This window comes from Phyllostomus discolor, chromosome X, assembly GCF_004126475.2.
Source record: "Phyllostomus discolor isolate MPI-MPIP mPhyDis1 chromosome X, mPhyDis1.pri.v3, whole genome shotgun sequence".
In the NCBI taxonomy this organism is placed as follows: Eukaryota; Metazoa; Chordata; class Mammalia; order Chiroptera; family Phyllostomidae; genus Phyllostomus; species Phyllostomus discolor.
The window spans coordinates 104,094,608-104,122,593 of record NC_050198.1 but is presented as its reverse complement, the minus strand read 5'-3'; the positions used below and the strand labels follow the sequence as shown (position 1 = coordinate 104,122,593).

Below are 27,986 nucleotides of genomic sequence, written 5' to 3'. Positions count from 1 at the left end.
AGCCCTCCTAACAGGTGTGACATAATATCTCATGGCGGTGTTCCCTTGCATTTACCTGGTGACAGGTTATGTTGAACATCTTTTCATGTAACTCTTGGTTATTTGTGTGTCTTCTTTAGAAAATGTCTCTTTAGGCCCTTGTACACGGTTGGTGGGGATATACATTGGTGCAGTGTTTATGGAAAAGAGTAGAGAGGCCCTTTAAAAATTAAATATAGGACTGGCTGGCCTAGCTCAATGGATTGAGTGCGGGCTGAGAATCAAAGAGTCGCTGGTTCGATTCCCAGTCAGGGCACGTGCCTGGGTTGGGGGCCAAGTCCAAGCAACGACACATGGATGTTTCTCTGCATCTCTTTCTCCCTCCCTTCCCCTCTCTCTAAAAGTACATAAATAAAATATTTTTTAAGATTTTATTTATTTATTTTTAGAGAGGGAGGGGAGGGAGATAGAGAGAGAGAGAAAGAAACATCAATGTGCGGTTGCTGGGGGTTATGTCTGGCCTGCAACCCAGGCATGTACCCTGGCTGGGAATCGAACCTGCGACACTTTGGTTCGCAGCCCAAGCTCAATCCACTGAGCTAGGCCAGCCAGGGTCATAAATAAAATCTTTAAAAAAATAAAACTCGAACTACCATACCATCCAGCAATCTCACTTCTCAATATGAATCTAGAAGGAAACAAAATCAGAGCCTCTCAGAGATACCTGCAGTCCCATTTTCATTACCCGTAATTGCCAAGATATGGGATCAGCTTTAGTGTCTACCCACAGATGAATGATTAAACAAAATGTGACCATATACACACAGAGACACAAATATAGAGACACACACACTGAAATATTATTCAGCCTTAAAAAAGAAATAAATCATGCCATTTGCAACAAGCCGGGGATAAGCATGGGGAACATTATGGTAAGTGAAATAAACCAAGGACAAGTGTTATATGGTATCACCTACATGCGGAATAAATAAGAAAATTGCATATACGAGGTGATGGATGCTAATTACATTGATTGTGGTAACCATTCTGTAATGTACACATATATCAAATCAAATCATCAGGTCGTACACTTTAAATATATACAATTTTATTTGTCAATTATTCCTCAATAAAACTGAAAAAAAAATGATAAAAATGGGAGCAGCACAAACTAGACCCTCAGGCACTTGACTCAGTAAAAACACTTCTAGTCTGAATGGTCACTCACACAATTGCATGAATTTAGACTGAATTTATAGGGATCCTGGTAGACCTGCTGTCTTAGCCTGCCCAAAGAAAATCTATGTAAATGATGAAAAAATACATACTGCTGAATAAGTTACATATCTTATTTATTAGTCAGTAATTTTTCATGTTCATGTTACAAAGTTTTTCATGGTAAATATTTAATAGCTGCTCCACTGAAGAGTAGTTTAAGAAAGCACCATAATAGTGTAAGTGTTTTAGGATGAACAACCAACTGAAATAAATAACTTTAAGTGCATCAAATGACTACTTGTCAGATTTTTCTACTTTGTTATATATATTGAAGGGAGACTACACTTTAGTGAGTTTCTAAGTTTCTTCATGAAGAATATTCAAGGTTTTTCCCAAGATGCGCTAAATTACCCAACAGAACGTGGGTGTGTATTCGCTTTAACCAACTCCTCCACAGCTTTGCTGTTTTTTACAAAAAACAACTCAATGCTAATTAGTCCCCCTCTGTGAAATGAGCAGAATTGGGGTACTCTGGTTTATTTCTGTGTCACACAGAATGCTAAACACTTCCATCTGTCTGTCAGGTTCAAGTGATACACACAGAGGTTACGAGAGGGGCAGGAGGAAGATCACATCACGATGATGTGAACAGTAAAGTTGACTTATGAATAATTAGCAGAATTCACAGCATATCCCCTTTGACCTATGTCCACTTTAAAACACAAAAAAATATATTAATATCTTTATGATACTAATGCCATACACAGTTCTCTAAAGACAATAACAAAGTCATTCCCAGATGGCAGATGGAACTTGGCAGTTAGTTGTCCAGTGACCGCCAACACGTATCTCTTAGAAAAAATAATAAGGAAGGACAATTACTGTTCTTTTAAGATAGTCACTTTTTTTTTCTTTTTTCTGTTTTGGGGGAAGTTTAGTTTACTACTTGAGAAAAGTCAAGAATTGGGCTGAGGTCATAAACAATTTATATTGAAACTTCTTCAAATATATCTATCTAGAAGAGCTATTCGCCTGACTTGCTATATTGTTACAACTCACTTTAAGCAAAAGAAAGATTCCAGCTATGTCCAGAAAAAAAGTACATTCTACCACCCTAAGCAAATGTGTTCAAAAAAAAAGGTTAAGAAAATTCATGGTTTAAATAAGGGGAAAAAGTAATGCAACCCAGTTATATGACCTGTGAAATCTGAGCTTCTGGATGAAATTCTTTCCCCTGTATAATAATACCATTCTTGACTTTGTTGTATTCTATTAAAGTATCAGTATTAGTACAACCTGTTTATCTTGAAGAAACGCAAAAGTAGCAACTAGCAACACTATCAATAAATGCAGGAAATTTAATCTAGTTCTAGCATAGGAGGGTAATGGAGATAACAAGGCAGGCAAATTTTGTTGTACTGAGTAAAAAAAAAAAACCTACATGTGCTTAAGTTACAATCATTTATAATTTTCAACGATAAATCAGAATATCATCTTTCTGATTCAACATGTCATTATTTTTTAGAAGCTACTGAGCAAGTCGAATTTATTTTCCAGGAATGTTTCATAGAATAAATGATTTTACAGCAAACTCAGTGGAACAGAATGCTTATGCTAGCGTGAACATTCACCAGAGGGCACTATGTTGCATAAAAACAGATAAAGCCAAATTCTTGCGCAGTGCATAGTTTAAATGTGTAAAGATAAGGTGGCTAGGATCCTCTGGGCCATCCCAAAATAAATGAAAAACACACTTTTTTTAAAAAAGAACTGAAAATATCAAGACCCCTTCCTTTTGTCAACTTCTATGGAAAGTGAAGACTCTATTTATATGTTTTCACAACAAACTATACTGTTTTGTTGTTTCATGCGTGCACTTATTGTTCGCTCAATAGGAGTCTTTGAAGGTCAGAAACAGAAATCTATAGATCGGGCCCTGGCTGGCGTAGCTCAGTGGATTGAGCGTGGGCTGGGAACCAAAGTGTCGCAGGTTCGATTCCCAGCCAGGGCACATGCCTGGGTTGCAGGCCAGAACCCCCAGCAACCACACATTCGAGTTTCTCTGTCTCTCTCTCTCTGTCTCCCTCCCTTCCCTCTCTAAAAATAAATAAATAAAATCTTTAAAAAAAAGAAAGAAATCTATAGATCATTTACTCTGTGGAATCTACCACCTCTCTCCTAGCACCGAAAATATTAATGAACGCTACTTACATTTATGTTCGAATGTTATGTGGAATTAACCACACAACGACTTTGAGCAACAACCTACCAAACCTCTATGTCATATCGTATAAAGAAGGTGTGTCTTTCTAAAATACTTGTTATGTTATTAGCAGTAACTGAGCATTCGCTATGTGACAGGCCCTGTGCTGAGCTAGAACACACACAAACACACATACACACCATACAAAATACTGAATATTTTTACTACATCACATGATTTGGGCAATAGCTCTCACTGTTAAAGTCAAGCTGGTAACAAACTGATTCAATAATAAAAAACAGAAGCAGCTATTAGGGTCATTTAAACTTGAGTAAAATATTCATTAGAATGTTTCAATTCAACTCAATATGATTGAGCACCTCCTATTTGTAAGGCATTTCTTTTTTAAAGATTTTATTTATTTATTATTAGACAGGGGGAAGGGAGACAGAGAGGGAGAGAAACATCAATATGTGGTTGCTTCTCACATGCCCCCTACTGAGGACCTGGCCTGCAACCCAGGCATGTGCCCTGACTGGGAATCGAACCAGTGACCCTTTGGTTTGCAGGCTGGGGCTCAATCCACTGAGCCACACCAGCCAGGGCTAAGGCCCTTCTTTGCGCAAAAACTGAAACACACAAGCTTTGTTACCGATTTCAAGCAAATGACAACCTAGAAAGCAGCAATCAAATGTGCCAAATGCTCTTTGCTTTAGCTATAGTTGTTTTTTTTTTGGGGGGGGGGGTTGTTTTCCCAAACGCAATTGTTCATTTTGACACTATTCATAATATCGGGAAGATAAAATGATCTTTTTGACCACCGTTCTATGAAAATTTGCTTCCGTGTAAATCTGAAACTTCACTGAAGCACAGATGTCGTACTGCACGCATCTGGGAAATGGGTAGAAGCAAGTCGAGCACCTAGCAATACGCGTGTCATAGTGAGTATGGGCCGCAGTGCCTCAGCTACAAAGCATGAGTCAGGGAGTGAGTAAGTGTTGGAAACCACAGGAACAATAAAGAGGAATTAAAGCTGGGTAAGATTAATCGAGAATTTATATTAAAACATAAGTTTTGAGCCCTGGCTGGTGTAGCTCAGTGGATTGAGCGTGGGCTGGGAACCAAAGTGTCGCAGGTTCGATTCCCAGCCAGGGCACATGCCTGGGTTGCAGGCCATAACCCCCAGCAACCGCACATTGATGTTTCTCTCTCTCTCTCTCTCTCTCTCTCTCTCTCTCTCTCTCTATATATATATATATATATATATATATATCCCCCTCCCTCTCTTCCCTCCCTAAAAAAAAATAAATAAAAATCTTTAAAAATAAAAAAAAAACACGTAAGTTTTGGCTCTGGTTGCTGTGGCTCAGTGGACTGAGCACCAGCCTGTGAACCAAAGGCTCGTTGTTTGGATACCTAGTCAGGACACATGCCTGGGCTGTGGGCCAGGTTACCCCACCCCAGTAGGGGGCACATGAGAGGCAGCCACACATGGATGTTTCTCTCCCTCACTTTCTCCCTCCCTTCTTCTCTCCCTAAAAATAAATAAATAATTTTTTTTTAAGATTTTATTTACTTATTTTTAGAGAGGGAAGGGAGGGAGATAGAGAGAGAGAGGGAGAGAGGGAGAGAAACATCCATGTGCAGTTGCTGGGGGTTATGGCCTGCAACCCAAGCATGTACCCTGGCTGGGAATCGAACCTGCGACACTTTGGTTCCCAGCCCATGCTCAATCCACTGAGCTACGCCAGCCAGGACTAAATAAAATCTTTTTAAAAAATGAAGCTCCTTATCTATAACAGAACAGAAAGCTTGGAGTAGAGCACAACACAGCTCTATCCAGCTACTTTTCACCCTGAGTTCCAATCACTATCTCCCCTTAGTTCTTGATTTCTAGCAATTATAAAGTGGACCAGAGACAAGAGAATGGACTTAATAACTCACGCCAGTTACACTCAGCAGAAATTGTTTGGTCTAGGCTTATTATTGAAGATGCCTTTTATTCTATCAATTGTACCAATAAGAAATCCCTAAAATGGACCAGGCCACATAAAATTTTGTAAGCTCCCTTTCTCTTGGGTTCACCAGACTAGCTAACCCCTAAAGGAAGCTCTTTCACTACTGGCATAAGGAAATGGTCAGTAGTTATCTGCAAGCCACAGTAGAAGTATATGACAATAAATCAAACCTAGAGGCCCATTATGATTTATTTTACCCCCATCTCCTTCGTATGGCTTCCCTCTAACCATATCACCACACTTTGACATTCCACGCCCTAGAGTTTCCTTCTTTCTCATAATGCAATCTCAGACTTAGATACATTCTAGGCCCTCCCTGGTCTCAAATTATAAAGACTTTGTAAAAGTACTTTTCAGAAAAAAACATCAAAGTCAGACAGCGAGTTACCTTATGAGTTACTACTGAATAAGAATTATATGTCAACTAAAATATATTGAAGTTTCTCATTTATAGGATAAGATTTGTCTGTTGTGACCATAGCTAAACCTTTTTTAAACAAAGGTTTTTTTTTTAAGATTTTTATTTATTTTTTTTAGGGAGGGAGATAGAGAGAGAGAGAAACATCCATGTGCGGTTGCTGGGGGTTCTGGCCTGCAACCCAGGAATGTACCCTGGCTGGGAATCGAACCTGGGACACTTTGGTTCCCAGCCCGCGCTCAATCCACTGAGCTACGCCAGCCGGGGGTGAAACAAAGTTTTTTATGGCACACCAAACATGGAGGAGAAATTTTCCTCCGATAGTATTGATTATAATGTCCAGGTCGTTGACCCCTCTGACCATGTTCTCACAATATCTGGCCAAACTTCTCCATCTGCTCCTGTAATCTGTGTGTTCTGTGCCATTGAGCTGGTTGCAACTCCTGGTGGCCCTGTGGATGAGTGATGTCCACAGTGTCCTGTCCTTGGCAGCCTTGTGTGGCTCCTACAGACTCATGCCTATGGCTTCTTTTATGGAGTGCATGTCGCAGTTGCATGGACTCTTTTCCTGTGTTTTCCCAGTACTTCCATCTTCTCCAAAATACCCTGTCTCTTCATGATGGACCTGAAGAAGGCCAGCACCATGTGAGGCTTACTTTGCTCTAGGACCCACTTGTCTGTCTTTCTGGCGGTCTTGGGTATTCATAGAGGTCTCCTCCAACATCATATTCCAAAGGAAACATTTCCCTCCTATCAGTCTTCCTCACTGTCTTGCTTCCACATCCATGCATAGTAATCAGGAATTCGATTTTAGCTTCGGTCTGTAATGACACGTCTTTGCTCTGGGTGATCTTTCCTAATTCTCCATTGCTGCCTTCTCTTGATTTCTTGAATGCCTCTCATTAAATTTTACCACCATCCTGTAGAACCATGATACTTCATTAACTGCTGTTAATAAGCTATTCCAAAATCCCTAAGTAAATTGAGTTATATGGCAATGAAAATGATATTGTAGGAAACAGTGTCCAGCGACCAGAAGATTCAAAATAAGTATGTTGCCATTTCTTTGCCACCATTGTCACATTGACTTGGATAAGATGCCTAATTGTTCTGAGTCATGGTTCTTCCACTGACAAGATGAGGTAGCACTAACTGGACAAAGGTGTCATGAAAACATATGCATGAAAAAGAAAGTCCCTATATATGCCCCACAATTTAGATCACCATTACTATGAGGAAAGTGTTAAATGACTTACATATTCTACACCCCTGCCTGGTATCTGAACCCCCATTTCCATGGATTCTCATTACTCCTTTCACTAGTACGCTTCCTTTGCATTACGGTGCGAAACGTGGTCTCGCATTGTCCTTGAAGTCACATTACATTGCATAATTAAATCCTGTGCGGTAGAGATGTAACTCTTTTCCAGTTTATAGCTCCCTATAAACATCCTACTTAATATTCAACAGCCTGAATTATTTTTAGAGGATCATTACTACCTGCCTTCAAACACCATTTTATCATTTAAAGGCAGTACACAAGAAACAGAACAATGGTGGTTCATGACTGTCTGTTCCCCTGGAATAGATCCTTCATGATTGGAATGTTTACTAACTTCAATGCATAAGTGAATTGTCAAAATAAATAGCTATCCATTATGCACGTGACAGTCCCCAACCCACTTATACTCAGAGCTTGATACAGGTGTATCTGAAGAAAACAAGCATTTTCCGATACTACCAGCCCTTTGAATGCGCTAGTCTGTGCCAATGGTCAAGGTGTGTTCTATATTATCCTAAGCCACCAAAAATAGATCATCTCAATCTTGTGTCTTTATTTCAAATATCCTTTCCTCAAGCTTGATCCAGTTGGTACCTTCATTTACAAACAGTGAATTAATGCATTGTTTTAGTTAGTACAGTATTGTGCAGCCAAAAGAGCATGGATTTGCTGCCAGATAATTCCTGGCTCTGTGCTGACCAGCTCTTTTACGTAATTTTCCTTAGGTTAAGTTTTCTCAGCTGTGAAGAGAAGGCTGCAATCACAGACTCATAAGGTGATTGTAAGGATTAATGATTGTAAGGATTGGTTAATGAATGAAAAGTTCCAAGCTCAGTGTCTTGCTCATATGTGGTTCTCAATAAGTGGATATTATTATAACTTGAAACCCTAACAAAAGGCAACAGGTTTTTTCTAGAAACTTATAAATACTGATTTAATTATACTGTAGCAGCTATGTCTATATTTGTGTGTACATACATGATATTGGATGCCAGTTAATAAATCATGCTTTTAAACTAAATGTTGTTATGAGAAGTTAGGGAGTTATTCAAAATGTATTTGGGAACTACTATGTGTAGGATACATATGAAAGAAGGTTATATAATGCGGTGTATTTAATAAATGTCATTCTGGGTAGTTTATTAGAACTATAAAAATGAGCAAACTTCAAAACCCCTACAAAAAAAAAAGACAGGAATTAATCACTACTACCAAAGTGGTATCAATGAAGGGCAAGATCGTAGACAAACTGAGCATGCTAGGAGGTTAAGCACACATTGGAGAACACATCAGGCCCTTTAACAAACCAAAAGACATGTTCTTAGCCCCGGATGGCGTAGCTCAGTGGATTGAGCGCGGGCTGGGAACCAAAGTGTCCCAGGTTCGATTCCCAGCCAGGGTACATGCCTGGGTTGCAGGCCATAACCCCCAGCAACCACACATTGATCTCTCTCTCTCTTTCTCTCTCTCTCCCCCCCTCCCTGCCTCCTTTCTCTCCCTAAAAATAAATAAATAAAAATCTTTGAAAAAAAAAAAAAGACATGTTCTTCCCCTGCCTTGGCCTCTTAAACTAATTACCTAGAAATTACAGCCTGGAGTTAGACCCTATCCCACCTCATTAAGATTCCTCACCACTATACAGAATAAAGGATTGGAGAAAAGGAAAAGTCACATGAATGACAGGAGCACTGAGAAAAGCTACTTTTTATGGAATTTATTGGGGTGGCATTTGTTCATAAAACCATACAGGCTTCGACTGCACGACTCAATATAACATCTTCTGCACACTGTATCACGTGCCCATCACCCAAAGTTAAGGTACCTCCTTCCATCGTGACTTATCCCCCTTTGCCCCCCATCCACTTCCCCTCTTTCCCCTTTTCATCTGGTAATCACCATGCTGCTGTCTGTGTCTATGGGTTGTGTGTGTGTGTGTGTGTGTGTGTGTTTTTGCTTAATCCCTTCACCTTTTGTCAACCAACACTAACCCCCTCCTCTCTGACAAATGTTACTCTATCCTCTGTAGCAATGCTTCTGTGTCTATTTTGTTAGTTTACTGTGTTCATTAGACTGTGCTTCTCTGTATTCTTAGGAAGCTGAGGTGGTTGCCTCTGACAGGTAGGGCTCAACAGACTCCTATGTCCTTGGCGACCAGATTATTTACTAACATTTCACATATAACGAGGTGCCATATATGTATGACAATCAGGTTTTTCAGAAGCTCATCAGCCTTCCCAATTACTGAACATGAGGAGAAATAAAACAGTCGCAGGTAATCTTCCATACTTCTTAGGTTTCTATGTCCTTCTGAGGCATATTATAAGCCCCGCTGTGTAGTTTGGAATTTTAGGAAAGGGCTGTCATGATTCTGGTTGTAATGCAACAGCAGATGATTAACTTCTCTGAGTTTTTTTCAATTCTCAAAGAAGGTAAGCTGCCTGTCTAAAAGGTACCTAAACTCCCATTTGGTGGATAATCAGCTTGCTTCATGTAGTCCTTACTCTAACCCTTAAATGAACAAAAGTAGTAGAGTTATAGATTCAAATTATTTTTCAACTTCCTTGATAGTAGTTAAAAAGCACTTCATGGCTCCATAGTATGGTTTAAAATCTGTATCTAATAACCCCACAATTCTGTATAAGTACTTTTTTTATAAAGTAATTTTTTAAAGATTTTATTTATTTATTTTTAGAGAGGGAAGGGAGGGAGAGAGAGAGAGAGAGAGAGAGAGAGAGAGAGAGAGAGAAACATCAATGTGTGGTTGCTGGGGGTCATGGCCTGCAACCCAGGCATGTACCCTGGCTGGGAATCGAACCTTCGATGCTTTGATTTGCAGCCCGCGCTCAATCTACTGAGCTACACCTATTAAGTACTTTAAGAGCCCAGGAGCTGTGGGTAGCACTTAATGTTGCAACTGAGTGGAGATATGAGAATTCTCTCAGTGAACTAAAGATCTCTTGTTAATTTATATAAATAATAAAATGGTTAATTATAAATGTTTATTTCATTCAAACAAAATAATAAAAATTCATTTAAATGTTACTGTTCTATTGTCATATACAAATGATGTGTTCTGGAAAATGTGCTAGAATCCAGGGATTACAAAATAAATCACTACTGTTCTCAAATATTCAAACCATTCTTCTTTGGCTCCTTTAAAACCAAAGGCATGTCTGTTGAACTTATTTAGACTTATCAGAAAACCACAATAATGACTTTGAGGATTAACCCAATCTCAAAAACAGAGGTATTAACAGAGGCATATACAGTTCATTTTTTTATCATACAATATGCTAATGAACCAATTCTGGGGAGGGGACATAATAATCCTATTGCTTTCTTTTTTTTTAAAGATTTTATTTATTTATTTTTAGAGAGGGAAGGTAGGGAGGGAGAGAGAGAGAGAGACATCAATGTGCGGTTGCTGGGGGTTCTGGCCTGCAACCCAGGAATGTACCCTGGCTGGGAATCGAACCTGGGACACTCTATTGCTTTCTAAAAGGAAAGAAGAACTAAGGCCTCACGGGATGGCAATGGAATAAGTTCTAAAGGACTCACCCCTTCCCTTCCACAGGCTACCATGGCCTGAATTTGGTGCCATCTTGGAGGCAGTGGTCTTTTCACTATAAAAATCTGTAAACGGCTGTCCTCCCCAGGAGTGCACGTCAAACCTCCAGAACAAAGTTCAAGCAAGTCAGCCTTTGAAAGTGCAGTAAGTTAGCCTCATTGACTTCAATGGTCCAAATACTAGCTTAAACAGTTCCCCAATAAAAGCAGGTAAACTGTAGCCTGGTGCCTACTCTTAACAAGCAAAGATGTTAAATAAGTGTCTACAGCCAGTTGGCATCAATAGAGTCAAGACACGACAGGGTGGGTCTTCTCAGTGAACTGAACCAGCACATGACAGAATGACAACCCTACTCTCAAAGACTTGAGAAAATTGACCTGGAACACTCCACAAATTTTTATGTTCTATTTAGGATACATTTCTTGAGATTCTGTTTTCAGATGTATTCAGACATGGTTTGTACTATATAAACAGAAGATCACTGTAATAACCAGTGAAAGCACAGAATTCAAAGCAATAAAAGACAACAGGCATAAACATTATGACTTCTGACTGCTACAAATGTACCTATGAGATAGAATTTTAGGGACCTCTAAAACATCCACAGTAAACTTATTTTCTGTTATTTCTATGGCCTGATTTATTACACACTTTGTTTTAAATTATTGTAACAACTACACCAATGTGTAAAGTTTGACATGGTGGCTATGGAATATGAATCATGCTTATTATTATAGATATTAATTAACATTAAATGTTATTGATACAGACATTATATCTATATTGTGTAGAATAAATATGATGAAAACTAAGGAGTATTGTACTGTAAACTCTTCCCAATCAATGTCTGGGAAGGGAAGCCAAAAACTCAGGTCCTATCTTGCAAATACATATCTGCTTAAAATTTAAACCAGAGTTCACCAGTAGGAGGACTATATTTTTCTGAATGTCCTGACTTCATTTTTTTAGAGCAAAAAGGAGTGCTTTTGTAAAGGGAGAGTCTGAAAAAGCTAGTGTTTGTCCATGATCCAGGGACAGCCCCACCCCTTTGCTGTAGGCTACCCTCCATGGACTAAGAGTAAGCCAATTCCTTCTAAGAGAATCCCTAGATCCCGTTAGTGTTCAAGAATACGGGAAACTTAACACTTGCCTTACTAAGAATTTGAAGCAAATCTAAAAAGTAAGCTACATAGGAATAAACTGAACCAAGAAGGTAAAAGACCTGTACTAGGAAAATTATATAATACCGAAGAAAGACTCAAATAAGTGGAAGCATATACTGTGTTTATGGATAAGAAAAATTAACATCATTTAAATGTGCATATCCCCAAAGCAATCTACAGATCCACTGCAATTCCTATTAAAATATCAATGGTGTATCTCACAGATAGAATGAATATTCCAAAAATTTATATGGAACCACAAAAAAACCCGGAATAGCCTCAGCAGTCTTAAGAAAAACAAAGTTAAAGGTATCATAATACCTGATATCAAGCTACAAACTATAGGGCCATAGTGATTACAACAGCATGGTACTGGCATAAGAAAAGACACATAGATCAAAAGAACTGAATAGAGAACCCAGAAATAAACCTAAGCCTATATGGTCAACCTCACCTCTAATTGGAACCTAATCAACAAAACAAACAAGCAACAAAATACAACCAGAGACAATCAAATAAAGAACAAACTGACAGTAACCAGAGGGGAGGGGGGAGAGGGATAATGGGAAACTAGGGGAAGGGTCATCAAGGAACATGTATGACGGACGCATGGACAAAGCCAAAGGGGGCAGGTTTGAGGGTGGGAGGTGGGGATGGGTGCAGTGGGGGTGCAGTGGTGGGAGGAAAATGGAAACAATAAACAAATATAAAAAAATTTGACAAACCAGGCAAGAAAACACAAGGGGGTAAAGACAGTATCTTTAATAAATGGTGTTGGCATAATTGGACAGATGCATGTAAAAAAAATGAAACTAGACCACCAACTACACCATACACAAAAATACGAGTATATGTGGAATCTAATGAACAACGTAAACTGATAAACAAAACGGAACCAGAGAGCCCTGGCTGGCATAGCTCAGTGAATTGAGCGCGGGCTGGGAACCAAAGTGTCCCAGGTTCGATTCCCAGCCAGGGTACATGCCTGGGTTGCAGGCCAGAACCCCCAGCAACCGCACATTGATGTCTCTCTCTCTCTCTCTCTCTCTCTCTCTCTCTCCCTTCCTTCCCTCCCTAAAAATAAATAAATAAAATCTTAAAAAAAAAGATATACTTAAAAAAAAACAAAACGGAACCAGAGACATGGACACAGGGAACAGACTGACAGCTGTCAGAGCAGAAGGGGGAGGGAGAGTGGATGAAAGAAGGTGAAAGGATTAACCAGAACACACACATATATATAAAACACATAGACACAGACAACAGTGTGGGGATGGCCAGAGGGAAGGGGGGAAGGGGGGAAGGGGAGAAGGGGGGAAGGGGGGTAGGGTGGGCGGAGGTGGGCAATGGGGGCAGCAAGAGACTGTTTTGGGCCATGGGCACATGATACAGGGCACAGAGGACGTTTTGTTGGCTTGTACACTTGAAACCCGTATGACTTTGTGAAACAATGTTATGCCAATACATTTAGAAAAATATTTTCAAAAAGGAAATGTATCTCCAAAAATATGTCATCGGAGATAAGGAATTCTATGTCCTGCCAAACCATGACATGTGTCAGGTCTGTGGATAGGATACGTGAACCATCCCATCTGCTTTTGTACCACATACATAGATGCATCTAATAAACATTACTGTACCTTCAGTGGTTTCATTGTTGGCTCCCATTTTCTGCTTCTTGCATTCGTTTCTCTCTTGATTCAAAACCATCCCTTTAACACATCATTCCTAATTAGATGATTAGTGCTTCGAAGGGCAGGAGATAAGTCATTTGCATAATTTAATCATAAAAAGAAGTTAAAGATACAGATTTTGCTGTTCGTTTGTACAATTATCTTCCTCAGCCTGGGGGGCTGAGATATTAATGTGATTAAACAGTATTTCTGCAAATAGGCAACTGTGTGTCCTCTATTAAAGCAAGGCTGGAGGCAAATGAAAAATTAATTTCAGAAGACAATCAATTTTATTCTACATGACTGTAATAAATAACAGCCCATCTGCAGACAACTCATTAAGCCTTGGGAGGCTACATGTGTCACAAACTCTAAATGACACACAAGGCTGAATCTGAATTTTCAACCAAAATAGAACTAGTAATAAATGGCCCACCAGCTGCTCTATCAGGCTAGAAAGTCAACGTACAAGAATTTCCTAGAAAATGAAGCGCATACAATGTCGCTCATAGTCAATCACTTAATTTAGCACTGGTTTAAAAAATTCTGAAGACTGGCTCATTTTATTCTGAGATTTGTTCTCTTGTGTCCTGAGTGTATGCATACATGGGTGGTCACACATATGAGGGTGATGCCACTTTCAGGAACAAGAGCTCACATTTACTGATCTCCTATTATGTGCTTAAACCCATTAAGTACATGATCTCAATCTTCTTTAACAATCCCATGAATTATGTCATTAATAGTATTCCCATTTTTAGGGAAAAAGACCTGAGGCTTGGGTGGTCATAGATATACAAAAGTTTTGGAATAAGGACAAATGTGGCTATCTGAGACAGAATAATACTACCCCAGCTTCTGCCACTCAAGAGCTGATGCTCAGAACAGAGGAATATACCCCTTATATACAGCAATAAATTTCCTTCAAATATGAACATTTCCCAAAGTAAATACATTGAATTCTAGTAAATCATAGGTACACTGTCAAACCAACAAACTGAAAACATTTTAAGCACGTACATCTGCATACTACATTAGGCACTATGCATGATAAAACAACACACAAGACCATTCCTGAGGTTGATTAATTCTCAGACGCTAGTTCGGGGTGAGATAAAATATGTCCAGCTTAAAAGTTAACAGTTTATTAAAAATATGGAAGAGGACAAGGAGGACAGGGATAAGAGGGAGGAATGGGGAAGGGGAGGCGAGAAGGAGATGAGAAAGGGGCAGAAAAAGAAGGAGGAGGAGGAGGAAGAAGAGGAAGAAGGGTGGTTATCTGCAGATAAATAATCAGGGAAGCAAAGAGGTCACTTCGGGTGAAAAGGGAAGTCCCCCTCAACGATGTAAGACTTCAGCTAGAACTTGAGACAAGAAGGCTGTTTTCAGCAAGACCTCGAGTTAGAGGAAATCCTTTCTGGGAAGGATTCTCAACCTGAACATTTTCCGTTATCAGTTTACATAGCAGTTTATATTACATCAGTGCACTGCCATTCAGTTTTAACAAACCTGCCAGTGATTCATGCTGGGATAAAAAATTCATTTGACGTTCTAATCTCATCAAACATGAAATATCAGGCAGGATGAATAAACACTTGTTTCTTTATTTTGCTTTTGTATAATAGATACTAGGGCCACAGTACCTAAAACAGTCTTTCTACAATGCTTTGGACAGTGGACAGCCTATCCTGATTGAAATAACCCAGTGTCTGGTGTATGCAAACATCTCTTTTCAGTGCTCTATAAACAATGAAAAACAAGATTTTTTTAACCAACCCAACAAAGCTGAAATCACATTTTAATAATGGAACCGCCTTTTGCCCCCTAAACAAGAAGTCTTAATAGCAGATGTTACTACATCTGGCTTCTGTTGCTATTCTCCAGCTGCAGAAATTAAAACTCACTCAGAATAAGTAACTGAATCTAGCGGGAGTTTGCAAATGCTGACCAAATCCTCCTTACCAACCATTCTAGTGAGATACCAGGCGAATGGCCGCACAAGACCCGCCAGAAAAACTTCATTTCCAAGGTAATTAGCAAGGACTTAGGATTGAGACCATGCACTTCTTAGCTTTGCTCTGCAACAATTTCACACCAGAACCTATTTAAAGCTTAACTATTTCTTCCCCATCAAACCTCGAAGGCCACAGAAATCCCAAGAGTAGTCAAAGAGTAGCTAAGAGAACTGATGACCACAGCAGGAGCTGTTTAAAGTAGCTGCCATGTAAAGTTAATAATGCATGAATCAGAAAACCAGGTGTTAAAAATACATATATATATATCGATTGGGTTTCTCCCGCTTTGAATGCATTATGAACCATCTCTAGGTAAAGAACCACGACTTTTTCTTAGTTCGGCACTGTGCCTAGCACAGTGGCACCACTCTATAAACTACCAATGTGCTGAAATGAAAGCGGGAACTTAATTTATCTTTTGTGGGTGCATGACATACTAATAAGAGCAACAAACACACATCGTGAGACTGATAATGTTTCTGGCATAAGATCAATCCTTAACAAAGCAAAAACACATCATCTACTGTAAAATAATGTCAATAATAGATTGAATCAACCAAACTTTATTTCAATTCTTTAGAAAATGTTGGGAACTAGGATTTCTCAGACTAGAGTCACTGACACTGGTCTTGATGTCAAAAATTAAGTTCGGACTCATTTGGAGAAAAAAAAAAGAAGTATTATTTTTCACCATATTCTTCAAGACACCTTAACTGAAGCGCAGCACACCCATGGCAAAACAAGAATTGTTGGAGTAAATATTCAATCCTTTATAATATAGTAAATGGATTGCTTATTTAGTTTTTGTCTGCATATGTTTTGTTGTTGTTCAAGCATAGTTGTCTCTACTTCCGCCCCACCCTCCCCTGCCCTACTCACCCCACACCTCCCACTCCCAATCCTGCCCCCCTTTGGTTTTGTCCGTGGGTCCTTTAAACATGTTCCTTGATGACCCTTCCCCTATTTTCCTCCATTATCGCCCCTCCCCCTGGTTACTGTCCGTTTGTTCTTTGTTTCCATGTCTCTGGTTCTATTTTGCTTGCTTATTTGTTTGGTTGATTAGGTTCCACTTATAGGTGAGATCCTATGGTCTTTGTCTTTCAACACCTGGCTTGTTTCACTTAGCATCATGCTCTCCGGTTCCTTCCATGCTGTCTCAAAGGGTAGGAGCTCCTTCTTTCTTTCTGCTGCATAGAATTCCATTGTGTAAATGAACCACAGTTTTTTGATCCACTCATTGACTGATGGGCATCTAGGTTGCTTCCAGCACTTGGTGCTGCTATGAACATTGGGGTGCATTGGTTCTTTTGAACTGGTAAATCTAGGCAGCTATGTGACACTTTCTCTTTCTCCTCAAACCTCCAACACCTCTTTTCCAGTCCTCACTGTCATCTACTGACTTGTTTCTCACTGTGCTGGAAAACCGAAACAGTCAGAAGAGGACTTCTGTGGAGTGCTGATACCAGACCAACCAGAACCGCCACCTTCATAGCCTGGCTTCCCATCTAGTAACGGACATGCACTAATCTTGCTCCTGTCTGATGATTGTACTTGTTGCATTGGATCCTATCCCCTCTCTCCTATTCAAGAATATCTCTTTAGCAATACTTCTCTCTCTCTCCTACATCAATTTTTTTTTTAAATCTTCACTCAAGGATATCTTTTTCATGATTTTAGAGACAGAAAGGGGAGAGACAGAGAGACATGTGAGAGAGAAACATTGATCAGATTCCTCTTGCACATGCCCCAACCAGGGACCAAACCCCCTATGCAGGCATGTGCCCTGACAAGGCAACAAACCAGCAAACTTTCGCTTCCTGGGACAATGCCCAACCAGCTGAGCCACCCTGGTCAGGGCTAGTATTTATTCCATCTTAATAAAATGTAATAACTTCTTGATGCATTCCCCCCTGGCCTCAAGCTACTCCCTCCCACCTCATTTTTTTGCTATGTTTGCAGCAAATCCTCAGAAGGTGTTGTCTACATGCTGTCTCCAATTCCTTTCCTCCTATTTTCTCTTAAATGCGTGCCACTGAAATTTTGACTCCTATTCTTTCACCAAAACTCCTCTCATCAAGGTCACCGACAACTTCAACATCCGCATCCAATGGGTAATTCTCAGTTCTCATGTTTTTTTTTTGGGGGGGGGGGGCTTATTAGCAGCATTTGATATGGTTGATGACTCCCTGCTTTTTGATACATTTCCTTTGCTTAGGTTTCAAGACACCATTCTCTCTTCCTTTTCCTCCTACATTATTGGATATTCCTTCTCAGAATTTTCTGGTTCCTCCTCTTGTCCCTAATCTCTTTATGTTGGTGTGACCCAAGACTCAGTCCTTAAAGCTATCCTTTGTTAATATTTGTCACCAATCCTGTCCTAAATTTCGATCTCCTCTCAAGATGTCTCTCCCAAACACCTGACCTGTATATCCAATAACTACCCTCTTGCTGAAAAGGCTAAGAGATACCTAAATATTAGTAGGTATAAAACAGAATTCCTAAACCACGTCCACAAACCCGTTCCACCTACAGCCTTCCCCTTCCCTCTTCTCAAATGATGGAAATTTTATCCTCGCATAAAGCTGTTGGAGTTGTCCCTGAGACTTGTATTTCTCTCGCTCAGTGTCTAATCCAGGAAGCCTTACTGATTTCATCTTCCAAAATCTGACCAATTCTTACACCTTTACTCTACCAATGAGCTCTAAGCTGCTGCCGCCACCATTTCTCTTCCAGTTTACTTCAATGGCATCTTTTCTTCCATTTTTATTTATTTTTAGAGAGGGGGATAGAGGGAGAAAGGGGTGGGGAGAGAAACATCAATGTGCGGTTGCCTCTTGCACACCTCCTACTGGGGACCTAGCCCACAACCCAGGCTGGGAATCAAACCGGCAACCATTTGGTTTGCAGGCTGATGCTCAGCGCACCGAGCCACACCAGCCAGGGCTGTTTGAGGAGAATTTTAGCATCTTGACTGCTTCTGCCCTTGCCCCACATGAACCCTATTCTCATCCTAGCAGCCAGAACAATCCTTTAAAAATCTAAGTCAAATGCTACTATAGCCTTATTCAGATCTCGGTAGTGACTCCCCATTTCATTGAGATTAAAAGTCAAAGTCCTCAAAATGGCATAAAAAGCCTTATGTGACCCCCCCGGTTATACCGGTATGATCTCATTCCTACTAGTCTTCCCTCTACTCCCTGCAATCCGGGCACACTAGCCTTCTTGCTATTACACAAACCTGCTGGGCATGCTCCTGCTCTACGGCTTCTGGTCAAATTGTTTTCTCTGCCTGCAACACTCCTTTCCTAGATTTGGCTTGGCTAACTCTCCACCCTTTCAAATCGGTGAACAAAGCTCACCTTCTCAATAAGCCCTTCAACAACCATTCTATTGAAAATGGCAGTCAACTCCAATTGCCCCAAATCCTTCCCTTGATCTATTTACTCCATTTTTTTTTTCCACAGCACTTACCACCTTCCATTATACAGTATAATTGACTTCTTTATTATACATGTTGTTGATTGTCTTATTGCCATTCACATTATCATACTCTAATATAACCTCTTTCCAATGGCAGGGATCTTTGTCTCTTTATTTTTAACAGATGTATCCCAAGCACCTAGAAGAGCGTCCGCCACAGAGTACACATCTAATAACTATTTGATGAAGAAATTAAAGGTAATTTTTTATGTGAGCAAGCCTTGTTTCCACAATAGGATTTAAAGCCCCCTGAAGGTACCTACAGATCTTAGCATAGTATTTTGCACACAAGAGACAATTCATATGTTTTAGTAACTAGGTTCCAGTTTCATAAATTCTTTCAATACTATATCGTTTGATTGACTGCTGCCATTGCTACACACTTTCTTGTATCATTCCTTTTGCTTTTCTATTCAAGATCTTAAGCGTTTGTGGATTCCCCAAACCTTTCTGTACATGCATATGTAAATGAGTGCTCACTAAGAGAGTTTAGTTACTATGTTTCTGAAAACATCATCATTAAGAAGCAGCATTTCCTATCAGGCCATGTACCCTGGAGACATCCTAGGTAAGCTCCCATGTAGCTTGCATCAAGCCTCATAGCTTGTGTATCTCTATTTCCAGCCACTAGGTTTTCCATTCTTTCCTGAATACCTGGAATAATCCACCACGTAATTAAACTTGTTTGTTCAGGTCTAGCTCTCAAGACTTACTACTTTGGAGAAAGCACAGACAGCACAGTGCGCCCGAGAAGATGCACAGAAGACTTAGATGCAAGAACCAGTTTTGCCTGTACTACATTGTATGGTCCAAAGCAATTCATTTTACCTGCATACATTTCCATGTTTTCACTTCAAATTCCTGATCAGATGACTGCCTCCTAGAGCTGCTGTGAGGTAGTGTATGAGCAAGCTTTGCAGCCTGTGAACTTTGGCACAGACACAAGGCACTATTATTATTCTCTAGAAGCACTGCAAGCTTCATCAGAACCATGCATGATGCTGATTTAGCACTGAGCGAAAAAAATCTAAATGAGATTGATTGATTCCCAGGAGTGCCATGTTGTAAAGTGATCAGCCATATGTTTATAAAAATATAGAAATTTTACAACAACATTATAAAAACATACTATTCTTTTTAAAAATATTTTATTTATTTATTTTTAGGGAGGGAAGGGAGGGGGGGAGAGAGAGAGAGAGAGAGAGAGAGAGAGAGAGAGAGAAAGAGAGAGAGAGAAACATCAATGTGCGGTTGCTGGGGGTTATGGCCTGCAACCCAGGAATGTACCCTGGCTGGGAATCGAACCTGGGACACTTTGGTTCCCAGCCCGTGCTCAATCCACTGAGCTACACCAACCAGGGCTATAAAAACACACTATTCTAAGAATCAGATTAAATTAGCTAATATATGTGGAAGCAAAATATATATATATATATATATATATATATATATATATATATACCAGTATATACATGTAAAGTTTTACTATTACATCTAGCTAGTAATTTGAAACTTCCAGATATATTTTCAGGTAGAAGGCATGAAGGAAATATTTAAACTTTACTGTACTTATTAAACACAAAAATGACAAAAATGCCACTTTGATGTCCTTAATTCAAATTTTAATGTTCATTAAATAATCTCAAAGGCAGTGGTTCAAATTACTCCATAAAATGCAAACTTAGTTACTATTGAATACAATAAAAACTTCACACACATACCCAAAGGCAAAATGTAACCCTTTTTTTAAAAAATCATACTCAACATGTGTTCCAAAAAATGTGCTATGGCAAGCTAGAATCAGGTTAACAGACCAGTACTAGGGAGAAATGTAAATGGACACCATATAAAATATTTTGGAAATTAAAGTTAACATTTACTAGTATAATAAAGGAATATTATTTTACTGACAACACATTCAAATGTGCTCTTATGGTTTCAAGCGCTGTAACACCTCAAATGCAATAACATTTCCACATTTGCCTTTAGTGTTTTTTTTTTACAGCTAATATTTTTATGCTTTCCGTTCCTGTTCATGAATCTGCTTAAACTCACCACTAAAATAAAATGAATGCAATTAAAGGAAATAATTCATTCAAGAGCTCTGTGGAAAGCCCTTTATCAGCCCACAGGACACTGCCTACCTCTTGCCTATCAGCTATTTTCCGATACATTCAGCAGTTCCATGAGAGCTATTTTCTCAAGCTTTTGCCACTCCTGCTTAGCTGTATTCCTTTGCCAGTGCCCAAATGGAGCTACATCCGTGCTAACATGTCCCAAATTACAGTCCTTTTGTCTTTAAAATCGACGACTTTCTAACTGGACCAAGAAGTAAATTATTGAACTTCGCTATCCCTTCTCTGATGAAACATGAATCTGTAAGGAACATATACTTTTACATTTTTTCCACTAATACAGAAAAAGATCTTAAAAGAGGTATTTTGGAGGGTTGCATTTACATTTCAAAATGCAGAACCCTCTTGAGAACAGAAACAATACACAGAACAGCAGACATTCAGTCCAATGAGACTAACCTGCAAAGAAGAAGAAAAGCCTTGGACTCTGACAAGAGTATATAACCATCATGTGACTTCATGAAAAAGAATCCGCCCTTGAAATAACAAAAACCTGTCAGCCCCCTTGTAGGACAAGGAGCAATCCAAGACAAATGCAAATATAAGAAAGTGGCCATACCAAATGTACTTGCAGCGATTGAACTCTGGAGTGATTACTGCCCTTTCCATAGGTCACAATGTTGTACATATTCCCATCACCAAAATGACCAAACTTGCAGAACATGGTCATCATCAAGAATATAATGTTGCCCCCTGGCCTGGTACCTTAGTTGGCTGGAGCATCACCCCGTATGCCAAGGTGGTGGCTTTCATCCCAGGTCAGGGCACAGACAAGAATCAAAACAATCAAGAAACTAAACTTTTTTAAAAAGAATATAGCCCTGGCTGGCATAGCTCAGTGGATTGAGCGCGGGCTGGGAACCAAAGTGTCCCAGGTTCGATTCCCAGCCAGGGTACATTCCTGGGTTGTAGGCCAGAACCCCCAGCAACCACACATTGATGTTTCTCTCTCTCTCTCTCTCTCCCTCCCTTCCCTCTCTAAAAATAAATAAATAAAATCTTTTTTAAAAAGAATATAATGTTCCATTTTTCAAACTGCAACTTGAAAACCATTCACTGTTACCATTATAGATTAGAAATACTTCATGAAAGCCCTGGCTGGCGGAGCTCAGTGGATTGAGCGCGGGCTGGGAACCAAAGTGTCCCAGGTTCGATTCCCAGTCAGGGTACATGCCTGGGTTGCAGGCCATGACCCCCAGCAACTGCACATTGATGTTTCTCTCTCTCTCCCTCCCTTCAAATAAATAAATAAAATCTTAAAAAAAAAAGAAATACTTCATGAAAATCTGATCTAGTGCTATACTCACCGATGTGTTTTAAGCCAAAAGCCACAATTCCTCTGGTATTAACAAATGTTTAGCTTGCGGAAGATGGTTCTTCAGGAAAGTGTGGTGAAGTCAACAACTGGCCTTATGCAGTTTGCTGGGTTTTGATCTGCTAATAGATATGATGACTAATGTACCCATTAAGGACCTAAACCTCTCCACAGATGATGGAAAAATAAATTCAAACAAAATCCTAATTGAGTTACTCATTATAACCAACGTCATCCAGTACACCACTACTATCTATGTCGTATAAACGCTACACCTGCTGTTCCTTTATTCACTTCGGATATTTTCTACATGAAGCATTTAATTTCAGATTTAATACAACGTTAGCATGTTTCTGGGCTATTTCTGCTCTCCACCAGTGAATGCTCATAAAATGTAAATATGATTTCATAGTAGAATAAGCAAAATATATTTAGACAGGTAAGTACGCCATAAACATTTTATAAAGTACTATAAAGCCAAATTCATGTTATTTTAATTTTCCACAATTCTGAATTGTATACATCACTTGCCATTTCTTGCGTTAATGTGGGTTAGCTGACAGTTAACCACGTTAACAACTACCTAGGTAATCTGGAGATGAGACAAATAAGAATCTGGATAGTTATTAGGATCGCTACTTTCCCCTGGACAATTTGCCTTGTACATATTAAATATTTGTTCAAATGAAGGGACAAATATAATTGCATATATGTGTGCATTATATGTGCAGAATTCAAACTGAATATTCCAATTGGATTATAAGATGAGACCTTAAACTTGTATACTCTGTATGAAATGTACTGTGCAGGAAATTTTTTCTATGAATAAACTCTACTTTTGTCTTCCTCAAATAAAAACCTAGAGGGCCTGGCTGGCGTAGCTTAGTGGATTGAGCGCGGGCTGGGAACCAAAGTGTCCCAGGTTCGATTCCCAGCCAGGGTACATGCCTGGGTTGCAGGCCAGAACCCCCAGCAACCGCACATTGATGTCTCTCTCTCTCTCTCTCTCTCTCTCTCTCTCCCTCCCTCCCTCCCTTCCCTCCCTAAAAATAAATAAATAAAATCTTTAAAAAAAAACCTAGAGGGTACTCATAAATCTTTTTACAAAATAAATTTAGAAGTTTAACCGATCACAGGCTATTTTCAAAGCAGCAAGCCTAACATTAACATGAAATGTTTAATTATACATGTCTGCAAGTAATCTTGCTCTCCAAAGTTATTTCCGTTTAAATATAATACATGAAAGGGTCAATGTATTCTGAACAAATAAAAACAAATCACTTTTTCTCATCTCTGTTTTAAGTTCTGGCATATCATATTATATAGGATGACACGCAAAGCAAATTCAGACTCTAAGCTTGAGGACCTGTTTAAAACTCTAACACAAATTAAAGCGAACTTTTCATGAAAAAAAAACATGTTTCTTAATCCACGGTTGCACATTTTACTATGTTTCATAGAATGACTAGTTTTGTAAATGTTTAAGGACTCATATCCCTTGCAACAAACATTTGTCAGAGAAAAGACACTGAAGTGAATTCATTACAGCTATTCTTACGTGGAAATACCTGTTTAATTCCAATATCACCTTGATGTGTATTTTGTTTATAAAGTGAGTAATTCTCTACATTCATAAAACTAAAATATTTTCTTTTATATCTCAACAACTCTGTGTTTTGCTGAACCTTTCAACAAACTCTAAAAATGAGAACAAAAACTGCAGTGTTTGCTGATATAATACATGCAGCAGATATGAGAAAGAAAATTTAAAGGTTATTCAACAATGAATATGCCAAAGATATATAATCTCAAAGATGTCACATTTAAATAATATTATAGGACAGATATATGGCTTATATTCAATAAGCTGAAGACAGCATGGTCCTAGAATGTAAACTGCATGAGAGAAGAGACTGTTTTATTCACTCTATTTAGAGCACCTAAAGCATTGCCCAGCATAACATGGTACACTCTACACACACACACAAACACACACACACACACACACACACACCCCATGGACAAATGTAACCATAAGAGATCAAAATAATTGTGAAGAGATTCATTTTCTTTCACTTAAATTTCCTTTTTTAACGATTTTATTTATTTATTTTTAGAGTGGGAAGGAGGGAGAGAGAGAGACAGAAACATCAATGTGTGGTTGCCTCTCACGTGGCCCCCACTGGGGATGTGGCCTGCAACCCAGGCATGTGCCCTGACTGGGAATTGAACCTGCAATGCTTTGGTTTGCAGCCGGTGCTCAATCCACTGAGCTATACCAGCCAGGGCTCTTTCACTTAAATTTCAATAACTAAATGGATACAGTGAGTTTTCTAAATGTCTGCAGATTAAAGACATTCACCGGGACCTAACTTATGTCCTTTGGAGAACTGGTTTAGGTAAGTCCCTTTTGAGGGTTTTTTTTTAAGATTTTTTATTTATTTTATTTTTAGACAGTGGAGAAGGGAGGAAGAAAGAGAGGGAAAGAAACATCAATGTGTGGTTGCCTCTCACACTCCCTCCCACTGGCAGGACCTGTCCCTCAACCCAGGTATGTGCCCTGACTGGTAATCGAACCAGAGACCCTTTGGTTTTGCAGGCTGGTGCTCAATCCCCTGAGCCACACCAGCCAGGGCATTTTTGAGTTTTTGTAACTAAACTTTCTTGGACTGAATTCAAGAGCAGAACCATATTATAAAGCATTCCACCCTACTGTCTGTAGTATCAAATAGAGCAAGCCTTCAGTGACTGTATGTCCATTATATTTTCAGAAGAACCGGGTCTAATACATACATATAAAATAGCTTTTTATGAATGGTCACATGAAAGTTTTTATATCATTTCCATAGATTTGGTGCACCTTAATATGGCATTAAACTCAGCATCCTTAAAATAGGTACCATGTAAATGGCACTCATGTACCCTAGTACTAAAGCCATTAAGAGATAGTATAACCTTATGATAACTAAGTATGTTTTAATGTGTTTACTTCAAATATAGTAGAATATCTCACAATTGCTACACGATGTAGATAATGCCTTAATAAATATAATGGTAAAATAATTGTATAGAAACAGTGTTTGTGATGATATTACAATGCTTTTTAGACAAATAACTGAGAGCTCAGAATCTCGCATATTGCTGTAAGCTATAATGGTTGTAACTGTTAATCCAATACACCTTTTATACAAACCCATAAACACAGGAGTGGAAAAATAGCACAGATGTTCATCTCTAATGCAATTTCCATTCAATTTCCTAAGTGCGGTCCCTGTGTGCAAACTAGCTTAACGTTATGTTTAGCTTGCAAATTCTTTTAATAAATAATGAATGCAATAAAACTAGGAGATCAATGGCAAGCTGAGAAATCATAAAAAAAAAAAGCCTTTTGTGTTCAGGCTGTTGCCCATTTCAAACTTTAATCCGGAGGCAGATCAATATTACTTTTTCTTTTTAACCCATCGCATGAATAGAAGACAGACTAAATGTAGCCTAAATGCTGTTACCAGCTAGCACTTGCCAGCAACCTGACAAGATCATTGGACACAATTGCAATTGAATGTTTTGTACCTTAATATATACACTACATTACACGCTATTAAGGAGTCAACTTGTTAAAAAATAAAAAGGCTGGTTATATAGCAATAAAAACACCATGGTTCATTATTTTGAAACTTTCCTGTATTACACATTTTCCAGTAGTGTAATTACAAAGTTTATGCCACAATTTTCTCTAATAAACTAAATAATTGCAATGGGTCAAAATGGTACATGCGTACGAGAAGTTTCAATGCAAGGGTTCTAGATGAAAGTTAATTTTACTTTTAAGAATTAATTACACTTGAAAAGACTAAGTTATTCCTCTAAATGGGTGGGTAGGATAATTCATGCAAATTCATGTTGCAATTGGATGGGTCTTGATATTATCCAGGAAAAAAATATTAATCATTAAACTTAGGTATATGTTTTTCTATTCACAGGTTATAGACAGAAGAGAGGAAAACCCCTTTCTTACTGACTCATTTTGAATAAACATGGATTTACTCTTTGAAAGATGGACAGAAGTCACCTGTCACCAGGGTTAGTGCTGTTATCTAGTAGTATAGACCTAAATAACTGAGTATCATTCTATGGCAGTAGACTTGTTTCATTTCTTAATCCTTATTCATAATATTAGAACATATACTAAAATATTAGAAGTTAAAAATTAATCCTCAGAAATTATTATTACAAATTGGAGGTTTTGATTTATGTAACAGATTCAGTTTTTTTTTAAGAATATCATTTAGGTAGTGATAAATGTCAATTTGCTCTTTAGTTACATTAAATTCAGTTTTGCAGAAAACAATGTGTATTGTATCTTATATTTACATTCTCAATGGAATACAATAATTTTGCCAGTTCTAATACATAAACTTAGCTGTAAAGAAGGCTGTGGCAAGATATCACTACGAAGCCATTCCCGTGCTTTAAGCAAAACGTGAACAAAAATTAACTCTTCTATAACTTTATTGAAGTTCATCATAAACTTCCCTTTAAACTATACTGCATAGGATACACCCTAAGCTTCCCAGTTAGCCTAACTCTACAGATAAAAAACTTCCTGAAGAATCTGAGACCTCAACAGTATCCATTAATAGTGTTTCTTGTTTTCCTATTTTAATAAAGGTAACAATAAAATTATAATGAAAGAATAACCGAAAGGCCTGCAAAGAGGAACTCTAAAAGCTGACGTTTAAAAACATGCATCCCTGAGGAAGCTGAACTAGAGAAAAATTTCATCTTCCTTTTAAAATTTCTGTTTTCAAATATCAGACTTTATCTAAAAAGTTGTAAGACCTATAACATTAAGTTCAAAATATTTCACAATTGACAGAATCATTCTAGTCCTAAAACCAAGATACAGAAACCCTGGATGACACGAAATAAAGTATAGGACTTATGATATTTAATGCAGGTAGGTAATAGATTTCACTAGAGTTATCACAAAGTTCCTTTTTGAGTGTATGCTTTTCTACAGTCTAAGAAATTCAATTATAAAAGCAACATTCATTGTTACTAATTTCTTTATGGTTTACAAATAGTTACCCAGGATATAAATAAGTGAAACAACAAAAATGGAATAAACTTCTCCAAGATTTTCAGCGTTACAAAGTCAGGAAAAGATGTATACAAAACTAACAGGCTCTCCCCTTCCTACTAAAAAGAAATATTAAATCCTGAAGGAGTTCTAAATCCCTTGGTAAGAGTATATTGCAGCTGCATTAATCCAACAAGAAGCTTATTAGTAAGGATTTAAAAACTAACACCCTTCAGTAACCAATTTGGATACAGCATTATTCTATTTATAGTGACACGTTCAATGTGTCCCAATCATATAGTACTTATTCTCATTTTTCTTCCTATGATTAAATATTAATATGTAGGCACTATGAAGCAACTACACTATATTTAGGTTTCACCATATTGATTTCCACCATTTTGGAATAGTTCATATAGCATGAAAATTAAGACCCTTT

At 38.5% G+C, this 27,986-nt stretch overlaps 1 protein-coding gene and 1 non-coding gene across 3 annotated transcripts in view; one reads left to right on the top strand and one right to left on the bottom strand.

Moving 5' to 3' along the window:
• The window catches only part of DACH2 (dachshund family transcription factor 2), a 448,371-nt gene that overhangs the window by 413,781 nt on the left and 6,604 nt on the right, over positions 1–27,986 (bottom strand). The window lies entirely within an intron of this gene.
• On the top strand, positions 16,126–16,193 carry LOC114505850. Its single transcript, XR_003685312.1, has one exon. It is a non-coding gene; the product is annotated as a small nucleolar RNA SNORD52 (small nucleolar RNA).